Source organism: Manacus vitellinus, unplaced genomic scaffold, assembly GCF_001715985.3.
Source record: "Manacus vitellinus isolate BGI_N305 unplaced genomic scaffold, ASM171598v3 scaffold_8_pilon, whole genome shotgun sequence".
Classification (NCBI taxonomy): domain Eukaryota; kingdom Metazoa; phylum Chordata; class Aves; order Passeriformes; family Pipridae; genus Manacus; species Manacus vitellinus.
The window spans coordinates 10,737,239-10,757,920 of NW_021940864.1; the positions used below are offsets into that span (position 1 = coordinate 10,737,239).

The following is a 20,682-nucleotide window of genomic DNA, read 5'->3' on the forward strand; positions in this document are numbered from 1 at the left end:
TTGTAAATCTGGGCTCATACATCTATGTAAAAGTGCTGACTGAGAAACACATGCAGTTCCACAAACTCTTCAGTTCATTCTGCAGGATGACAGGGAACATTTGGGTCTGTGGTGCTGTTCTTAAATTATTAAATACGTGTCTTTCAAAAACTGAAAGATCAAAAGAAATGTGCCTTCCACCATCCAAAATGGATTGGTCAGACTTGCACTTCTGTTTTGAGCTGGACATCCAGACCTATCTGAAACTGTGAAAATTATTTTTGCTTCACTTTTTAACTTTGACCAGAAGAGATCACATAACATTGTGTCTACAACCCTGAAAATTTTTCCATGAAAAGGAACTTGCCAATAACTTCAAGTGAGACGTCCTGCTGCATCAAGCAGAGCAACAAGGTGAGAAAAGTGAAATTTTATTCTGGAACAGAGAGGAAAGGCAGCTAGTTTGTTGTTGTTTTGTGGGGTTTTTTATATTTTCATTATCATGAACAAATAGAAACACACAAAAAAAATTGGCATATGTCAGGTGTTGATTTATTGTTTGTCAGGCATTCCATTTTCATGGAATCTTACTACATATGGGAAAACTCTGAGACTTGACAAAAGCCTAAGCTCATTTTTGACCACAAAGTTTAACAGATGACATCTCCCAAGGTTCTGCTGGCAGTAGGCATGCTCCTACCCCTCCCAAGACTGCATATGGATAACTGAGAATGTCTGGGGCTATTGGAACAACACTTAGTTTTCTTTGAATTATTGGTCCTGACCCAAATGAGACTAGAGACTGGGCCAAGAGCAGAAAATCTTCATTCTTCAATGAGTTCCAGTCCCTAACACTTATCAAACATAGAGGCAGTGGCAGAAAAGGCAGGAAGAAGAAAATGTGATTCACCAGAACGCAGGGACCAACAGAAGTGAGAGTGAAGTAGCAGGTGGCAATTAGACACAAGTTAATGATGTCCAGTGAGGAAATGGGAAGCATGAGTTATGAAGATGGTGTAACATGGAGATGGAGTACACAGAACAAGCCAGAAACTGATGAGAAGGCAAGAAAAGAAGACAGATTAGGAAGGCTTGACAGATAAAGATCATAGGACAACAGAATTTATCTGTGAGAATAACTGCTTTATTATTGGAGTAGGCTGTCCTAAGCAAGTTTATCTGAATTCAATGTCAACGCTGATTTGAGCAGGAGACTGAACGAAATTCCAGTCATGGAATGGTTCACAATGAAGGACAGCAAATGTTTCCTTCTAATAGGACAAATTGTGCAACAACTTCAGGGAAAAATGCTCTTGTGTATTTCACATTCGATCTTTTAAAACTGTAGGTTTAAATTGTTATTTCTTCTTTTTTTATTTATGCTTACATTGCTCAGCAACCAAAGCTGCTTTGATGCATCCAAATATGTGCTTAAGGAAGTTCGCCACAACCTAAAAGTAACTTGAAAACCTAAAGCCTTTGAGTTTTTTTCTCCAGTACTTCATGGATACTAATTAGTAAAAAAAAAAAAGCACTGTCTGCAAGCTTGATAGTTCTCTATGGAAACACAGTATCTGATGACATCTTTCTGGAGTGAAAAAAGAAACTTTGGCTGATACCTAACAAAAAGAATGAAACTTTAGCCGCAGCAAGACTAATTAATTATTAATGTAATTCAGTGTGAACACAGGACTTGAAAATTGTATTTTTGTATCAATTTGCAACCATGTAAAGAGTCTTAGAATACTTGTTCACAGATTAAGTATATTATCAAGTTGAAATCCTGTAATGTATTACCATTATAAAGCCAGGGGAAAAAAATTGTACTTCAATTTTCCACATGAAATGTGTACAAATTCCCATCTATGAATACAGGCTTTATACATCACATTAATCTTTCAATTAGTTTCTCACCGTTGAAGTGTCAAGCAGGTACACTTCGTAGACAGAGGGAAAAAAATTCTTTTTTGCATATAAAATAGATCTGTGCTACATTCAGCACCAGAATTATTCTGATTCAACACACATTGTCATAAATTCTGACTTGTCTGGGCATTAATTGTACCATGAAATGCATTTTAAAAACTCTCAGAGGTTCCCAGTGGTTTCTTCTACTATCAGAAACAAGTAGAAAAGCATTACTTTCTCAAAGTCATATTTCAAATTCAAAAGTCTTACTTGTATGAACTTCATAATTATCCTCAGTTCTTAAGAAAAACAAAAACAAAAGTTTGAATTTATTAATTAATTTATGTTTGAAATTCATAATAATATAACACAGTTTTAAAAATACTAAAAGAACTAACATCTTCCTACAGTCATTAAGACTAATTGAACTGCTGGCTATGGAAATGGCATAGAAAGTTATACTCATTAGAGAAGCATTACATTAACATCACTTTATTTCACTTTTATTATTATCATCACTAGAATCAACATTATTAGAATACAGAAACTTACCATCTCTTCATCTTAAATATCAAATTAGCATGTCTTTCTCAAATAACTTCCCTGTTATGAAATAATTTTTCTTTTACAAAAGATGTTTCAAACTCTTCAGAAAATAACAGCATCTTTAAAATCACCAAAACAACAAACATTCTCAGACACATTAAAAATAATTTAATATTTTTAATATTAAATTTAAAAGCATTTAATGTTTTTAATATAGATCTACCCCCAAATTGTATTTACTATCCAGTCAATTGGTTTTAGAGCTTCCACATTCCACATCACACTGCTCACTCAGTACTGTGTACAAAGCCATGTAGTTATTTTAATGATGCTTCAATTATTCATTTACAAATGCAACACTATCTCTTCTGCACACAAATCAAGGAACTAGGGGGTATGAGGTGAAGAACCTCATTACCTTTAAGATCCTAGTACAAAAAAACAATTAAAATGTAAGTTTGTTTTTATTTATAACCTGTTCAATTTTTTTACAGTTTGATCCAAGATATTTTAGCCTATTAAATTCTTTTAAATAAATAGGACTGTTGTTTTGCATTTAGTCTTGAAGAAGAATTATTTCTATTGTTATTAATTTTTTACACCATTGCATCTTAACATTACACAAAAATAACCTGTACTGTCCAGCTCAAAAATATTTTCATCCAAATGCTATTTACTGCTGCTTGTTACTTCTTTCCAACTTGCACAAGAAATTAACATATTCTCAGAAGGTTGCACAGATTATTGAACCAAAAAATGAGATTTGTGCCTTGACTGCCTTTTCTCTATGCTTGAACTACTTATCTCCAAGGAGGAGGTATTTATTTCTCACAGGCAACTCGTGTCATAACAGAAAAACACAAACAAAACCCACTATGCCTCTGTCTGCTCCCCAGTCTGCTGGTCTGACTGATTACTCAACTGTACTTTCATATGTGACAGTTTACATGTAAATATTTTTTCTTTTTATAACTAATTACACAGGATGGTCTCTTCTCTAACAGTAAGTAACTGAACTTGAAGGTTACCTAAGGTTTTGTGTTCTTTCTAAACAGCTTTTCTTTGACAACGAAAACTCAATACATAATGTTTCATAACAATTTAGCAGCATTAGTAACTTCCTGTTTGCTGGAGTAGTTGAAGAAGCACTAACAAGTGAATAGAACCTCGTTTATCTGGACAAAATCATATACCTAGAGAGGGCAATATTTTATCCAATGTTGTGTCAGAAGACTTAAATATTAAATTCTTGACTATCTGCACTTTTTACAAACTTAAACTGTCTGGCAGGTGAGATCAGTATTAGAATACTTTCCCCTATAAAAAACAGGAACAACATTTCCACAAAAATTGACTACCTGAAATCGCTGCTAAAAATCAATGACAGACAATGAAATCAAAATTCTCTCTAAATATTTATATTAAACATGTCAAAAGACAAAATTCCAAACATATTTCCTATGCTTTCTGTTTTAATCTTTCTTCTTTATCTCATATGAAACATTGGAACTATGTCATTCCCTTCTACGAACTTACCTATTTCTCTTATGTTTTGCCGAAACAATCTGGAAAAGTGGTTTAGCTCAACTTAAACCACACAATTACATCTCATTTATCAATGGTTTTAATTTTTTAGTTACATTAGACAACATTAAAACTGAAACTTTCCTGTATAAAGATGCTGCCCCTCCAAAACTTACATTTTGGCTTTGTTCTGCAGCACAGACTTTGTACCTTGCCCCACTACTAAAGGCTACATCTGTCAGTGTATTATGTTAAATACACTTTATACTGCTGGTCTTATGACATTCCTTCATTTGTGCCTGTTGCTCATGCATCTTGCACTTTTTTTGTGCAGCAAGTTTACACACTCGCCAGTACAAATTAAAAGCACCTGCAACATGAGCTACCTATATTTCAGCACTTTAAATACCTATATCTGGTACACTACCTTGAGTGACATGCAATTTCAAACGAATGTAAACTTGAAATGATAACTGAATTTCAATCCAGAACTGAAAAGAGCATTGTATTTCCTAAATGAGAAAATTATTAACAATCTTAGCGGCGTGAACCTTTCAGGAGCTTTTAGGACTGACAGAATGAAATCAGGATGAAAGTGCTTATTTAACTTTCTATTTAGAATAATAATGCCCTTTAAATAGACCTTTCAAAGTAATACTGAGGAAAACAGAAAACTTACATTATCTGAAGTGATACATGATGCCACTTATGGGTTAATTTCTAAAAAATTTCATACACCTATTATTAAGCAAAACATAAATGTGCTTGTTTACATGAGAGGTTCTCTGGAATTAGTGTATTGTGACAGCTACACTGCTCTAACTCCACTGTCACTTTTATTCCAGTGGAAACTTATCAGTAATAATAGAAATTTTTTTTACCATTTGGTTTATGTCACTTCACACTGGCTGAAGGATAATATGCACTTCTACAGAGAGAAATCAGAACTTCTTCTCCTCTTCATTCTAATCACAAGGACTAATAAGAAAAATACATTTTAACATCTAGATTCCAGGAATTCTTTCACATAGGAAGAAAGTCTAGAATTCATTTTAATTAAAAAATTCAGTTTATTTGATTTTATAATTAGCAATTAAATTACTTGACTAAATAAACATCAAATAAAGTTCATTTACTTCATAAAATACAATCACAGAATCATAGAATATGCTGAGTTGGAAGAGACCCACAGGGATCATCACAGTCCAACTGCTAGCCCCAAGTGCCACACTGTGTGCCTGAGAGCATTTTCCAAACACTTCTTGAACTCTGTCAGGCTTGGTGCTGTGACCACTTCCCTGGGGAGCCTGTTCCAGTGCCCAGTCACATTCTGGGTGAAGAACCTTTTCCTAATATCCAACCTAAACCTTCCCTGACACAACTTCAGGCCATTCCCTTGGGTCCTGTCACTGGTCATCACAGAGAAGAGATCAGTGCCTGCCCCTCCACCTTGTGAAGAAGTTGTAGACTGTGATGAGGTTTCCCCTCCATCTCCTGTTCTCCAGGCTGAACCAGCCAAGTGACCTCAGCTGCTCACAGGTTATGATAAAAATGGCTGGGTTCATTAAGTTAACTAATCACATACATAAGAGCATGAAAATACTTGTAGCAACTCTAGTATTGCCTCTGCAGATTGTCATTTCCAGGATCCTTTTCCCTTTCTTTTAAAATACCATGCTGAAACTGTCTTTTGGAAATAAATTTCATTACAGGAAAAAGAGGACTCTGGTCTCTAAAATACCACTGATCTACAAAAGAATTTAGGAATAACTGAAGTCAGAGTCGGAGAAGGAGATTTAAACTTTTGACAGAAATCTTTTAATTCCTAAATCCTTATGGGCTGAGGAAGTTGTCAGCCTGCCGTCCCTGCTGATTTACCAGTCCCTCAATGCCTTTTCTCTCTAACATGGAATTCATCTCCTATTGAGTAATATCTCACAACAGAAATCTCCGAAAAGAAACAGCAAAGGAAGCATCACATTGACACTCGGAATAGACACTGATCATGGAATCATGTTGATTACCAGCAAATCCCAATAATCTGTTGCAATTACATAGCATATTACATGACTATTATCCACGCAGTGGGTAAGAGAACAGCAGTGGTTATAAATTTTTTAATGGCATTCTCAAATAATCCTCCCAAAGCAAAAGTATTTAAGACCCACAGGGGTCTAGAGACTTGTGGTTTAGAAGTTCATACCTATTACAAAGTAGGTCTCCACTATGGGGGGAGGAGGAAATCTATGTACTAAAAATCTTCTAAAACCACATTTTTCCCTATCAGACACTACAATTAACATCAAAGCATGAGACAATCCAGCACAGTAATTAACTAGGATATACAGCAAAGTACTGTGAGGTAAAAATGATTATATGAACATGCAAACTTCTTGAGTGAAGAAATACCAGGGTTTAGATATAGCAAAGTTCTTACACAGAAAACTTGCTATGAAAGAAGAGGTACTGCCATAGCTGGAGTTAAGTGACCTCAGCAGCTGCTGCTTTCCAGAAGACTCCCAACACAGGGGAACATACAGAAGCAATACTCTGCTTCAGTAACCTCAAAGAAAAGTATTTACTTCATATTAAATTTTCTCTAATCCAAAACATATACATACAGATTACATTTCCAACAGAGTGCAGAATTCAGTATATATTCCAGTGATGTTAATTTTAACATTATAACTTCCATTTTTATAACATGTAGCCATACTTCTAAAATATCTCCCAGGTCTATTAAGTTTAGCATTCATGGAATAAAGGACATAAAATTTTTTCAAGCCTTCAGAAAAAAAAAGTATTTGTCTATTTTAAACTAATGAGTGTACAATTATGAACAGACTAATTACTATTTTCTGCCTATATTATAAAAGTAGCTTTAATCGTGTATACCTTTTTAATGAAGAGGTTTTATTCCTATCTTTAAAAAGAGAAAATGCACTTTACTTTTTACTGTCCAAATCTGAACCTCTAAATGAGCATAGAAATTACACATATTTAAAATCATAGAATCACAGATTATCCTGGGTTGGAATGTGAGGTTTCCTAATTTAAAGAAATTTGCTACCGTCTGTGGCATCACCTTTCTCCTTATGAAGCACAAGGAGTTCTATCGACTAGATGACAGCAGGGAGAAAGGGGAAAAAATATTTTATTTCTTTTTCAGAAGCAATTATTTAGTGTAGGCTATCATAAAAATTGTAAGATAGCTTGAGCATCAGATGCAGTTGATTTGCAGTAAAATAATGTTTCTACTTGTAAAATGAAACTCATGAATAAGTACTATTTTTTTCCATTAGGATTAAATGCAGTTGGCAACTTAACATTCAGACACATGCAAATGGATAAGAATAGTTGACCAGAACATTAAAGAGGAATAGTTCTGCTTAAAACATACTTCTGACAAAGCAAAAATTCATACCTTCTTATCTTTTCAAAATTATTATTACAAGTGACATTTTTCATTGTCAGCCAAAGACATTGTCTTTTTGCAACTTCTCTTTTGCATATTAAAGAGAGCACTTCTGTTCCATTATTAGTCACAAAGTCAGTTTGCTGAACAGTTTCCTTTGTTTGCAAGACTGCCACAACAATAGACAGAAAAGAACATCTTGCAAAAGAAAAAAGAGCTTAAAATAATTTTTAAACATCTGTGCAACTCAGCCCTTACTCAGATACTCAATCTACAATTCCATGAATTAAATACAGAATACATTGCTGAGTTAGAAGTATCACTTTGCATTACTTTGAGAATAAACAAATGAACAAGGGTGAGAGACCTGAAAGTAATATGGTCATGTATTTTCTCCTTTAATGTCACTTCCATGCCATACGGTGAATATCATACATACCAGAATATATTTAAGAGAATACCAGAATATATTTAATATTTCTTCAGTAACACCTTAACATCATAAGCACTCATCTCAAGTTTGATTTGTCTGTACAAACAGAACTTGAAAACAGCCTTAAATAAAATATTACTGCATCTAACAACTGCCAATTCCAAGTTGGACTTGCAGCTACAGTGCACTACACAACCAAAAAAGATACATTTTTCTCAAGTGTGATCTCAAGTTCCCTGAATTCTTTTATGTCAGTAGCAAATAACCAAAGGAACACCTTACATAACTCCCATGACTCTCTCAAAAACAAGTGTGTACTAGGAAAACAACCAGCAAAAAGGCAAACCATTAACTGAGTAGTTTCAGAAAAACTGTCACCTGCTGTCAAAAACTAAGCAAGACTCTTCTTTCCACAGCCAAGTCTTCAATTTGTATTGTCAGATATTGAATATGTGTATGTACACAAAACAAACTTGCATTAAATAATAGAAGTGAACAAGATGTTAATTTATAATAAAACTAGAAATATGCTTTTCTTTTCAATTTTCAGAGTTCAACAATGTGTAAATACAAGCCCATGCAAACAATTCAACCACTTAACTGTGTTAAACATAGGAGACACAAATTTTAGTGCCTCCCTAATGGGTGATCGTACATCTTTAAAGTTATTTTTGATAGCTGGAAAGTGACTTGTTCAGGATTTTGTGGCTATTAGATGTTACGTAATGGCCACAAAATACATTTTCAGGACACACGTTCTCTGTATTTATGCATTTAGAAGAAGCCTCTTTAAAAATACATATGAATTAGATTTTAAGGCTTTCCAGAAAAGCCTATCGGTCTCCTTACTTCTGATCAGCTCTTTGCAGGTTCTTCTCAAAAATGTATGAATCTGCTAAAAGCAAACCAAATAACCAAACACTATAAAAGTACTGGAATCCTTGTGCAGACCAGAAGTGGACGCAACACAGTCTCCCTTGGGCAAAAATTAAGCTGTAACTGTATGAGACATGGGAGCAGCCCTGTGCCAGACCACTGCTACACCTTTGGGGTAGCAAATCCAAGTTGTGTATCAATACCATACTGAGATCATATTTACACTAAATTTCAGATAATCTCAGATATTCAATGAGCATTAGAACTGGTACTTGCAAATCTTTGAATCTTAAAAAACTAAAAATAAATCTACCAACCAAGTTAGGTTTATTTCAGTGGAAGCATTGTTAATATATAAAAAAAAAAGCTTTAATGATGCTTTTAAATGAAAATATAAACAAAAATGCAACTATTTGCAGTCTAGGCTAGTGCAGCCTAGAGTACGTAAAAATTTGAAAATAACAAATGTAAATAAAAAAACCTCCATGGATTTGACTAACCTGAGAAATAAAAAAAAAATTAAAATAAAAGAAGAAAAATTATGTTTCAGGTTATTTTAACAGCTGAATAGTCTCAGAGCAGACATTTCCTTTTTAAGGCTTGGGTTTTGGTTTTACAGCCTTCACATGAAGGTAAGAATTTTTTATGATGCTATTTGAGCTAAATGGTCTGGTCACACATAGCCTTTCAGACCTTTCTAGTCACCTGCCACATTTTATCATATGACACTCCAAAGTTCCTATTTTCCTAGCAAAAAATTAATAGGCAGTCAAGAAAAAGACAATTTAAGAATGTGTTACTTTGACAACTAGAAAAAAACCTGATCACAGCAACAGGTGTTCTTCAAGTCATATAATCCCCATATAAATTGTAATTACACTCCATCACTTGAAACCGGAAAGTTTTCCCCTGCATTATTCATAGAAGACACATGCTTGCTTGCTTGCTAACTTTTCCCTTTTCCTGCTAACTTTTCCCTTTTCCCTATTCAGTACAGGAAAAATAAGATGGAACTTATCCTACTAGTTGTTTCTCAACATGGACAGATAAGCAAAGCACAAATGTACACGGTCGTCTCTAAGAACTTTAGTTACTTAACACTGGCTATTTACTACTAATGTTTCATTCAGGGGTTCCACAAGGGCACCCTAACTACAGTCACAGGGCAGTCACAGTTGCCCACCATCCCCTGGCAGAAAACATCAGAGGCTTTCAGGCAGCTAGAGAACCATTTTGTCAAACACTGCACCAGCTCTCATAGCCTCACTGACTGTATTCAATGAAAATGAGGGAATGTATGAATGCCCAGAGTGCTGGAGTGTACTCTCCTGGTGCCACAGTCACACAGACACCAGTGAAAAAGGAGAGGGGCACACTGCAAACTTACTCAGCACCAGACAGGACTGCAGGACTACCTATGTGTTGATGTGAACACTTAATTTGTCCATCCAACTTCTACAGTGTGCTCACAGACCAAAAAAAGGCTTGGCTTTCATGGCACTGCCAAGAGATGGTGAACTACATCCTGTGTAAGCTTGACATGAGTATTCAGTGGCATTAATGACAAAGCTGGAAGGTCTGATTTGACCAGCTCGAGACTGCTGGCAGCGAGGAGTTCTCAGTTTGGAAATGCCTTCCTATTCCGAGGAGGTCAGTAGAGATGTTGAGTCTGCACCCTTATCCTGGCAAGCAGGCAGGCCTGGACAACTGGCAAATAAAGCAATCCTTAGGAGCCTGGCCTTGGTCAGAATATAAAAGCATCTTGGATGTGTATCAGATGATGTAAAGTCTTAGATAAAGTAACCGAAACTCTATACAACTGGGAGATTCTTAGTACAATGGCAAGCACCTTCTTCTTTATACATACACATCAAGTAGGGAGCAAAGACAGACAAGAATGCACCCAATCCATGCACTACAAGGAACACAGCTGGGCATAGGGACACACAAGGTTAGAATACACATGGAAACTCCTATGACCTAAAAAGGAACCCGACATAATGTGGGTATAAATGGTACTAGGAGGATATTTCTCTTTTAATCACACTTAGGCTAATTTATAACCACCAATGCTAAAACACAGGTTCTATGCATCTGTTATTTAAAAAAAAAAAAAGGTGTATCATATCAATGGCAAATGGAGCTTAGAATCTAATGTTCAAATTTAACTTAGAACCTTAAAAAAAGCACATATTTTCAATTTAACATCCCAGCAATTAACATTAAAGCCATAGAGCACTGCCTCCAAGAACTCAGAAGAATTGTTTTTCTTAAAATCACTACAGCATCCTAAAATAAATCGGGATTAAGAAGATTAATAGATTTTGAAATTTTATCAGTAGGCTTCCTGAAATTCCAATGAGTTTCTCAATTCAGGAAGAAAAACAGGGCCTATTATAGAAGGAATACAGAGCACTGTGTGTACCGACATCCATCAACAGAAAACCAGAGACAGCAATAAAGATGTTTTTTAAAAAACAAAACCAAAGCCTAAGAAAACATTAAAAGAAAAAAAATTCACCTCCCCTCCAAAATACAAACGAAGTAACAAAAAAAAGCAAGATCTAAATGATTCACAGTTTAGAAAAGCAGAGAAATGTTTTTAATTACAGTACTGTCAAACCACACACAACATTCAGTAATTCTTTTAATAGATATTTGGAAAAGATGACTTCTGACCATAAAGCTGTTTTGACCTTAACCGGTAAATTTAATTCTGAGGTTAGGCGATGTTAAATAAATGTTTCAAAAAACCCTCAAAATGTTACTAAAATCTCTAAGTGAATGCAATGGAAACTAAGAGGACAAACAAAATTTCTTCCCACAAAGTATGGTGTGGTTTGACAATACGATTGAGCCAGTCTAACACTTAGTTGTTGTCAAAAGAGTCTTGTAGACTTCCTCCTCTCCCAGCACACTTTCTTACTCCTTTCCTTTTGAAAGCACCGAGACTCTTCTGACCTAACTGTGACTCCAGTTCAAGCAACTAATCTTTGAAGAAGCTGGGTTTTTTTATCCAAGGGTAGCTTTCAGATCAGAAGACAGAGATTCAACAGCAATGCTGCAGGAGGGAGTGCAGGGCTCCCAAAAGGGACAGAAAACAGAACTGTATCTAGTCTTTATATCAGCTGAGCTGTTCTGTCAAGCTCCAACTTCAATCCCTGTAGCTCAGCTTTAAGCCTGTAACAGTTTTCTCTTGAGCAGAGCTCTGTTCCGTGCTCTGCCAATTACTGGTTTCACTACTGATACAGTCGTTGTCAAAGAAGTTTGAGTTATTAGGATCTCACCTGAAATCAGAGGCAGATATTGCCAGTCCATTACATCAGTTATTTAAAACATCCTCACAACTTTCTATTACTACTAAAAATCAAATCATCCTACAAATATGCAGACAAGGCAAAGATCAAAATTTTCGTGGTTACCCAACACAGTTGAGCAACATCAACAAATTCCATGTAACTCGGTGAATATTGCAGGAAAACCTTTATCCTTCTTGCAAAAAATCAAATTTTATTTTGTAATTTCACTTTTTTTTTCTTTTTTTTCACTGACACTGTCAGCATCAAAAGATTCTGCAACACAAAGATGCAACACTAAGACCCAGAAAAGGTGAGATCATAACATTAGGCAGCAGGTTTCTCACCAGTACTATTCACAAGCTAAGAACTACACTTTCACAAATCAATGCTTACCTTTCCTAATGCAGATCAGCTCATGTACACCACAAGTTCGTTCTCCACCTATGTGGAAATACATAATTAGAAAACAGTAACAAATAAAATATATTTGGTTTCTTAATAAGATTTATAAACAGTGTAAAGGAAAGCACCAAAACTATGTCATTTAATGAAAATGCAAAAGACCGACCTAACAAATTTTCCATTTATACATTAAATCCTTTGGAGAAAACCATAAATGTACCTTTGGCTTAGGATTGCTAATGGTGGTACAGTTTGAAGAGCTTTACACTGAATTTATACAGATAAAATTACAAAAGCAAGCACTTTAACTCAAGCCACACTAATGTTTCCCAAGTACAAAACATAATTTCCTGTTTGGAGGGAACTACCCTACAGAAGGGTATCTACAAAAGAATTGACAATAACATAATGCCAAAATAACATTATTATTATCTTCCATGGCAAAAAGAAAAAAAAAAAGGAGAGAAATCCTGTTACCAAAGGTTGGGTTTGCCTGGAATTTCTCCTTTAAAGATTTCTTTCATAAAAAAAACCCAGCGGTACAGAATTTAAGATACTTACACAAGAATAATAAAATTGTTGCTAGAAACAGCTTTCGTTTACATTTTAATGTTAGAATTGCAGCTCGTAAACAAAATGCCAGCACATAATATACCCAGTGAGAACAATGAAGGAACCCACAAAGGAAGGAGAATACATTTGGTCAACCATGTTCACAGAGAAAGGTGTGATCCAGGAACTGGACAGGAAACAAGCTATTGCTAAGCCTTGCAGAAGGAGGAATGGGCAGTGGCAAACTGTCGAAGAGATTCTTTTAATGGTTTGTAGAAATGATTGGAAGAGTTGATTTTTTTACTGTGATCGCTTTATATTGAATACATTTACAGTATTCACGATCTTCTTCTCTTTTAAATATATATCTAAAATAAAAACATTTTGGAATTATATGCCCCGTGGTCAAACCTTAGAATTCAAACTACGCCAAGCTATGGCTTCTCTTAATTACGCCCTAACACCCACTAAGCCTTCTTCCCCTGACAACAAAAGACTACAGCATATGAATATAGAAGCGAGGGGAACTGCTGAGGTTTTCATACCCAGTTCTCTGCAATCTCATAAAAATACAAAGCAAGAGATACAAAAACTCACAAAGCATCTATTCCATATGCATTAATCACTACTAGGCTCCAAATGCTTCACGACACAAGCTTTAGGTAACAAAATTCTTTCCATCTCAAAAATATGGAAATACATTATATAGCACTTATTACTCTCCTTTATTCCATAATAAATGAATTTTGACATACAATAAAGCATACTATGATATAATATCAACTAATACTTAAAACTCTTAATTGGTAACACTAGCAGATGGTGGTGTATAAGTTTTAAAGAGATCTGTATTTGTAGTTAAATTTACACTTTAAAGAAATAACTGTAGGAAATGCATATATTGGAAGGAAAAAAGGATAAAAGGGATCAAATAAATGTAGTAAAACATAACTCTTCTAAAATAAAATCAAATGTCTATGAAATTAAAAAGAATCCTCATTTTATGTCAATATTTTTTTTTTCATATTCAGTAATGTGAAATACAAGCTTCAAAGATAGTCTTGAATGGGAACTCAAGAGTCAGTAAGTCCGAGGATTCCATGAGTTTTGTATAGTCATCACCATTACAAAAGCCAGTTATAATAGCAATACGATTCCCTCTTTCCAGTGCATTCTAGAAGCTGGACAACATCATTTTAATTCAAAAAACAGAAGAAAAACTAAATTAAAAAATAATAATCTGCTTTTATGACAACAAGGCATTAAAAAAAAAACAATCAAAACAAAAACAGACTTAAGGAAAAGATTACAATCTTCTTTTATGTCATTGCAATCATCTTCAGGGTACAAAAGAAAAACCAGAATAGAGACTGAAAAGTCACTCTCTAGTCTTCTCCCTAGAATTTCTTCTCCCGATAGTCTTAAATTCAGCAGTAAGGAAATAATAAAAACTACTGAAAAAAATTAAAGAATTTTTCATTACGCAGATGCCAGACAGTTAAAAATAAAGATTCACCTGGAAACGACTAAGAGAAGAGAGCAGCAGTAGATTTAAATTATATTCACTTCCCTCAGTGAAATCAACCAGCTTGAAATCATATCATAAAATACTAATTTTAGGTTTAGATTCTGCATTGCTACCTATTGTTTTCTAAAAAAGAGATCTTTATTCAATCATTTAGATGCTAAAATATGATGGTGTTCCACTAAATAAAGCCTTTGCATTAATCTGCACGCTACTTTTTATTGATTACAAAACTATAATAAATTTATACCATTTAATATGCATTCAGTCAGGATTTTATTCCTCTTATTTTGCTAGAAAATGCTGAATGTTATTTCTTATTAAATAGGTGAGTGATCTATCACTTTTTCCCCAAACTTTGCTTTTAGATGAAAATCAACTGTGAAATGAAAACACATCAAGTGATCTACATGTTTTGAAAATAAAGTTGAAGAAAGTATCTTTTATAATTTAAGTTAACCAGTGTATTGAACACATATTTTATCCTCAATTGATCTGGGCAGATTCTTCTTTTCCCCAGTGCTCCTCAAAACTGTGGAACTAATACAGTATTGACACCTTGCTTTTATTCATAGATTAACAAATGAACACAAGTTTTTCTGCCTTTCCAACTCCCAAGAATTCTTTCAGCTTTGAACAACCTAGACACTGAAAGAAACTAAACTGAAAATATTTGGATGACAGCAAATATTTGGATGACCGCTAATTTAGCACTTCAGTCTGAAAAAACTGAGTTTGTGTCAGTTAGCCCACAAATCCCAAATGTTCAGTGGTATGACAGTCTTAAATTTTACTCTTTAAATACTATTTTTAAGTAATTGATCCTAATATAGTGTTAGTTCACCATAATTTTATAGGTAATTAAAAATTAAGTTTGATTTAGACACAAATTATTATTAATTTTACTTCATCTTGACTATGAATGTGATCTCATATTTAAGATTTTAAAATTTTAAGTGAGTTTGCATATAAAACTACATAATATTTTGTCCAAAATGTAATCTGAGAATAGAAACACACCCACCTGGGGATACAGAATTTTTCTTAATTTCAGACAGTAGAAGTAAAATGAAAAATAATGAAAGATTTAGTAATTTTAGAATTGCATATTCAACAAAACATTTTCATTTTCTTGAGTGAGAAAAACCACCTAAAAAACCATCTTAAAAATCTGAAACATTCAAACATTTAGCACAAACAGAATGGCCAGATGGTTTTCAGAGGCAGCTGAAACACCTGATGAAGTTTCATTTTCTCAGTTTAAGGCAAAGATTTTGTATACCAAGTCACTATTTGCCAAGATGACTTATTACACCAACAAGATGAAAAAGTGTACATCAAAGAAGACAAAGTATCTCCTGAATTTTGTATTAATTGAAAATTTTATGTCTTTCTAAAATGAGTCCACTTCCAAATTCAAAGTTCTACTATGTTTGGACTTCAGGTGAAACTTCACTACTGGACGCTGAAAATAATTGTCTAGGAAATGTAACACTGGCATTATCATAGAGGGATTTAGGTTGGGAATGACTTCAGAACAGGACTAGGACCAGCTTTACAGGAGATTCCTCTGGGTCTCAACCAACCAAGTTCTGCAATGCCCAAGATTCCATGACCTCTCCAGACAGCACTGGTTCCCTCTCACTGTGAGCACTTCTTCCTCACAGCCAGCCAGGACTTCCCTTGATGTAGCTCACACCCACTGTCTCATGTGCTTTCACTGCACAGCTTAGGACCTCATCTCCATCTCTGAGACCCCCTTATATAGTAAAAGGCTGCAGTAAGAGTCTCCTCCACAAATGTATTGCCTAAGTCTCTCCTCATGTGCCATGTACTCTGTTCCCTCCCAGCTTAGTGGCACTCTGCTGACAAACTCCAGTTTGTCATCCTCTCATGCTGGGTTATCACAACCGGATACAGGTCAGAGGCACCTGGCTGGTCCCTGAACTTGCTGTTCACCTCAGGGTCTTTTGTACAGGGTTTCTTCTGGCCAGCCTGTCTGCAGCATCTAGTGCTGCACGGGCTTAGGCTTCATTTGTCCTTGTTTAAGTTTCTGAGGTTCCTTCAGGCCGCTTTTTATCTTGCCAAGCACCTGCCAGACAGCAGCCCTGCCCTCCAGCTTATTAACTGCCCCCTACCTGCCATCACCCACAAACTCAGCAAGGCTACGTTCCACCCCTTCAATAAACATGTCGTACAGTCTCAGTTCCAGTACCAAAACTGTGGTGCGTAAAAAATTCATTATTCTTCAGCTCAGCAACAAATCCATATTAGCAGTTGCAGAGGAACACTACATTGTATCACAAAAGCCTTTATCATCAGGTGTAATTTTGGGGATGTATTTTTTATACGATAAATTGCTTTCCTGCTGAGGATTGTATTTTAATTAGCATTTTCATAAGTTTGGACCACATTCAACAAATGTTTACTTAACATTTTATTCAACATTAGACAACTATTTTTTCCCTTGGCAAATCCGCAAAACTCCAGTGCAGAACAACAACACTGCGCAGGTTGAGTTGCACGAAGAGGGTGAGGGGCACAGTGCTCATCACAGCCCTTGAGAGTCCATCTTGCTGAATTACAGAGGAGTAGCTGCTGCCCACGCACAGCAATGGCAAGGGACGTGCATTTCAGCAGAGCTCCTTCCCTCCTGCTCTGGGACCCCTCGTCAGACACGGTCATAGTTAAAACTACAACTCACAGGTAAGGCTTGAGTGTGCAGGACTGTCAAATGAGAAAGAAACAACAAGGCTGTGCAGCAAGTGCATGAAATAGAAGTGTTACAGGGCAGAAACATAAAATGGGATACAAGCGAATAAAGCCTAACACCATTAACGTTACCGTGTCTGAAGCATGTGGAAATACTAATGCTTCTGCTGTGAACACAAGATACTCAGAAAACCCATTCTTATGCTAAGCTGTTTCACGTAACATACTACAAATTTATCGAAAGAGACAACCGTAATGAAAGTGTTCTGGGTTACATACATCAACAAATCTGCTCCTTGAGAAACTGTCTCATACCATGAACTGAATTTAAGGAAGAATCTGGTTTTAGATGAACAGACAGCTAACAGCAACGGAAAATAAAGTTGAAAAGACTTTGAAAGAACAGCAACTCTACAGCTGGCATCAGTATGGTGTTTGTCCTAAAAAGGTTACATATATTTATTAGCCCATCCTTGCTCGTGGTGTAAAATCACCTCTGCAACCTTTTCACAATTTTAGTCTATAAATAATATTGGTTATGTAAAAAATGTAATGTTTAAAGTTGAATGCTGAGAACTAGTCAAAAAGTAAACTAAAAAGCAAACAATGTCTGAGTTTATAAGGAAAGAGAGAGCAAGTTAAAAAAAAATAAAATTTGCTATTTTATATACTGATTTATGTTTTATGCCCGCATCTTGTATGTTTTATGCGGTTTTGGTCTCCTCTTGGTCCTTCCACCTCAAAGAATAAAACAGAACCACAGAACACACAAAGAAATGCAAAAAAAAAAAAATCAGTGAAAACAGTTAAAACACAAATGGTTTTCATATGAGGAATGACTTAATAGACTAAGACTCTAGAATAAAGACAATTATTCACAGTCTAACTCACTAATAAGAGAAATAAGTATCAGATTAAATTAGCAGCAGACATGTTCAAGACCAGAAGTTTTCAAGAGTAAAAGTCAGAAATCAATGTTCTGGTTTTAAAACGCAAACTCCTATGGTAAAGCCTGTCTTCTTTACTAGCACCATTTAAAATGATCACTGTCCAGTAATTTCTTAGCCTAAGGATAAGGTCATCTACCTTTCCCAAATATATTTTGTTTGCTGTTATGCAACCATAAAAGTATTGACAAACAATAAACCAGTTTTCTCATGGAAGATATTTACTTCTGAATTATATTTGTAATCAACAGAACCAATGGCACTGATCAATGAATTAGCAATCAATGACAATTAATCAAGACTAGCATAGCCGTTTCTGGAGACAGCACGGATTTTCTAAGCTGACCAAGTAATAAAGTAAAGAGGTTATTTGGGACTTTCTCTCCCATCATGAAAATAGTATTATCTCACCTTCCTTCCTACCCAGAATGACCAGACACTTTTCTTTCCCTCCTCTTCTGACAACTGAAATAGAATTAGCACTTAAAAAAACCAAAAAAGTTCTTTATTTTACCTAGCTCTCAGTCAAGTACTTCTTCAGGTTAAGTCTTACTGATGGAAATAAAGAAATACAGTAAATCTAACTCACACAGAAACATCCATCCAGTATAAATGGTTCAAATCTGATGACCTAATATAAAACCTTTAAATTTTTTTTTAAAAGAATTGAAAGCTACAAAAGGAACTTCATTTCAAATGCCAAAATTATTAAATATGCACTGCCAAGCAATGTACACTCTTATCAAATGTTCTGGAAATAAAAAGGAAGATGTCAACAAAAAAAGTAGAAGAAAAAGGATGAAAAATTAGCACAACTTTTTAGCTAATTCTTGCATTTTTTAGTTACCCCCACTAGTCACTACTCTAGAGCAGAGTTTCAAAACAGAAAGTAAGTTGAGAAATATTTCTATTTTTAAAATGATTCTATGGTCTATGGAGAAAAATATACTCACAGAAATAATATCAGTAACTGGACTTCTCACATTTCACACAATGCAGTAAGTCTGTGATACAAACGGAAATTACTACAAAGAATTTGTATTTAAAAAGATTCCAGTTAGTAGGAAAACTGCTTGTGTCAGCCATACTGAACCTACCCCTTTTCACACTGAAGACTATGCTTCTCTACAGAATGCAACCTATTAGTTCACAAACTCAACACTCATTTGCTGTCTTAAAATTAACTTTCAAAATCCTCCCAAAGTTTCCCCCTCTCACTCTAGAGACAGAATTACTCAGAAATCAGAAAACACCTAACACCTCCAAGAGTTAAATATGCAAAAATCAGGAGGTGCAAGGATTAACTGATGACTTGAAATCCATTTCAACTTTTACATACAACATAGGCCCTTGGCCTTATGCAGTTCAAAACCTGACAATATTCAGGAAAAAATTTGTATCAGCTGTGAATAATCCCTTGCATTATTCATTACAAAAGCTGGAAGAATTATAATTGAATTAGGTTGAAGAGAAAATATGACCTAATAGTTAAAACAGTTGAAAGTTCTCCAGAAGACAGCAAGACTCTTTCTTCTCTTAGAGATCTCCTGTATTTTGATGAGCAGCAATATAAGCCAACATCTTTAATCAAGTAGTGGCTGTGTGTTCGCTTTCCTGCACACCCATCTTGAACATCAAGAGTTCCAATTTGCAAAACTGCTAAGCACTAAAAATGAACAGAATTCAAGAAGAATTTCACCCTGAACACATCACCTGTTCTTATATTAACTATGATAGTTACATCTCAGCCCACAGGGAACTTATCAAAAAGAAGTCTGTAGAGCATTAGAGTGTAGATGTCTTTTTTCAAAAAAAAAGATAGCCCCCTCTATAATCTGAAAGGTGATAGAGACCTAATGGCTTTCCTTATTTCAACAGATTCAACACTACAGCTATGATGGTGTAAGACAAATCCAACCAGGAAACTGGTGATTTTGCATATGGCACAAGGTTTTACTGTCATCAGCAAATAATGCAGAGAATCATCCTTACAATGACAATACCAGGCATTCACTGAATAGTTTCCACTACAGACAGTGAACAAGCACAAGGCAGCATTAAACCGATTCTCCGTGGCTGATCAAATCTGATACCCTGACATATGATCCACTCCACAATAAGCAAATGTGTTAAAAGTGGGCCTAAGCACAAAATATGTCCTCTTATGTTTAGGCTTTATTTAATACTGATGCTGCTGCTCAACCCCTGTCCTGGCTGCACCAGCTTGGATTTGGAAGCACTACTGCCAGTTCAGATCAGCACTAGCTCGAGGATCTCCATGTCATCTTACACCCTTCTAGTACATGCTGCAGCGATACCTCAATATCCCAGGTAAGTAGGAAGTCAAGATAAAACTGTTCCCCAAGCCAGATTCAACCTACAAGCCACTTAAGATACTCCTACCTAACTGTAAGCAGCTAATTGTTTCATTGTTTCCTTTTCTGGATTCTGGAAATTTACAACTAGGCATAGTTTTCACGTAACCTATATGAAGCAGTGTTTTAAATCCCCTCTCTTTTTGTATACATAAACAAAAAGTAGGTTCATTCAGTAATTTTTATCTT

General features: G+C 35.2%; 1 protein-coding gene across 4 annotated transcripts in view; it reads right to left on the reverse strand.

The window, feature by feature from the left end:
• Positions 1 to 12,422, reverse strand: part of SYT14 (synaptotagmin 14) — a 70,674-nt gene extending 58,252 nt beyond the window's left edge. For 3 of the 4 annotated variants that reach the window (XM_018085086.2, XM_018085085.2, XM_008932916.3), the window contains exon 1: positions 12,374 to 12,416. The gene's annotated coding sequence lies outside the window, so the exon portion shown is untranslated. Of the gene's footprint in view, positions 1 to 12,373 lie in introns of all 4 variants that reach the window. The other variant, XM_018085084.3, reaches the window with a different exon arrangement.
• Between the last annotated feature and the right edge of the window lie 8,260 nt (positions 12,423 to 20,682).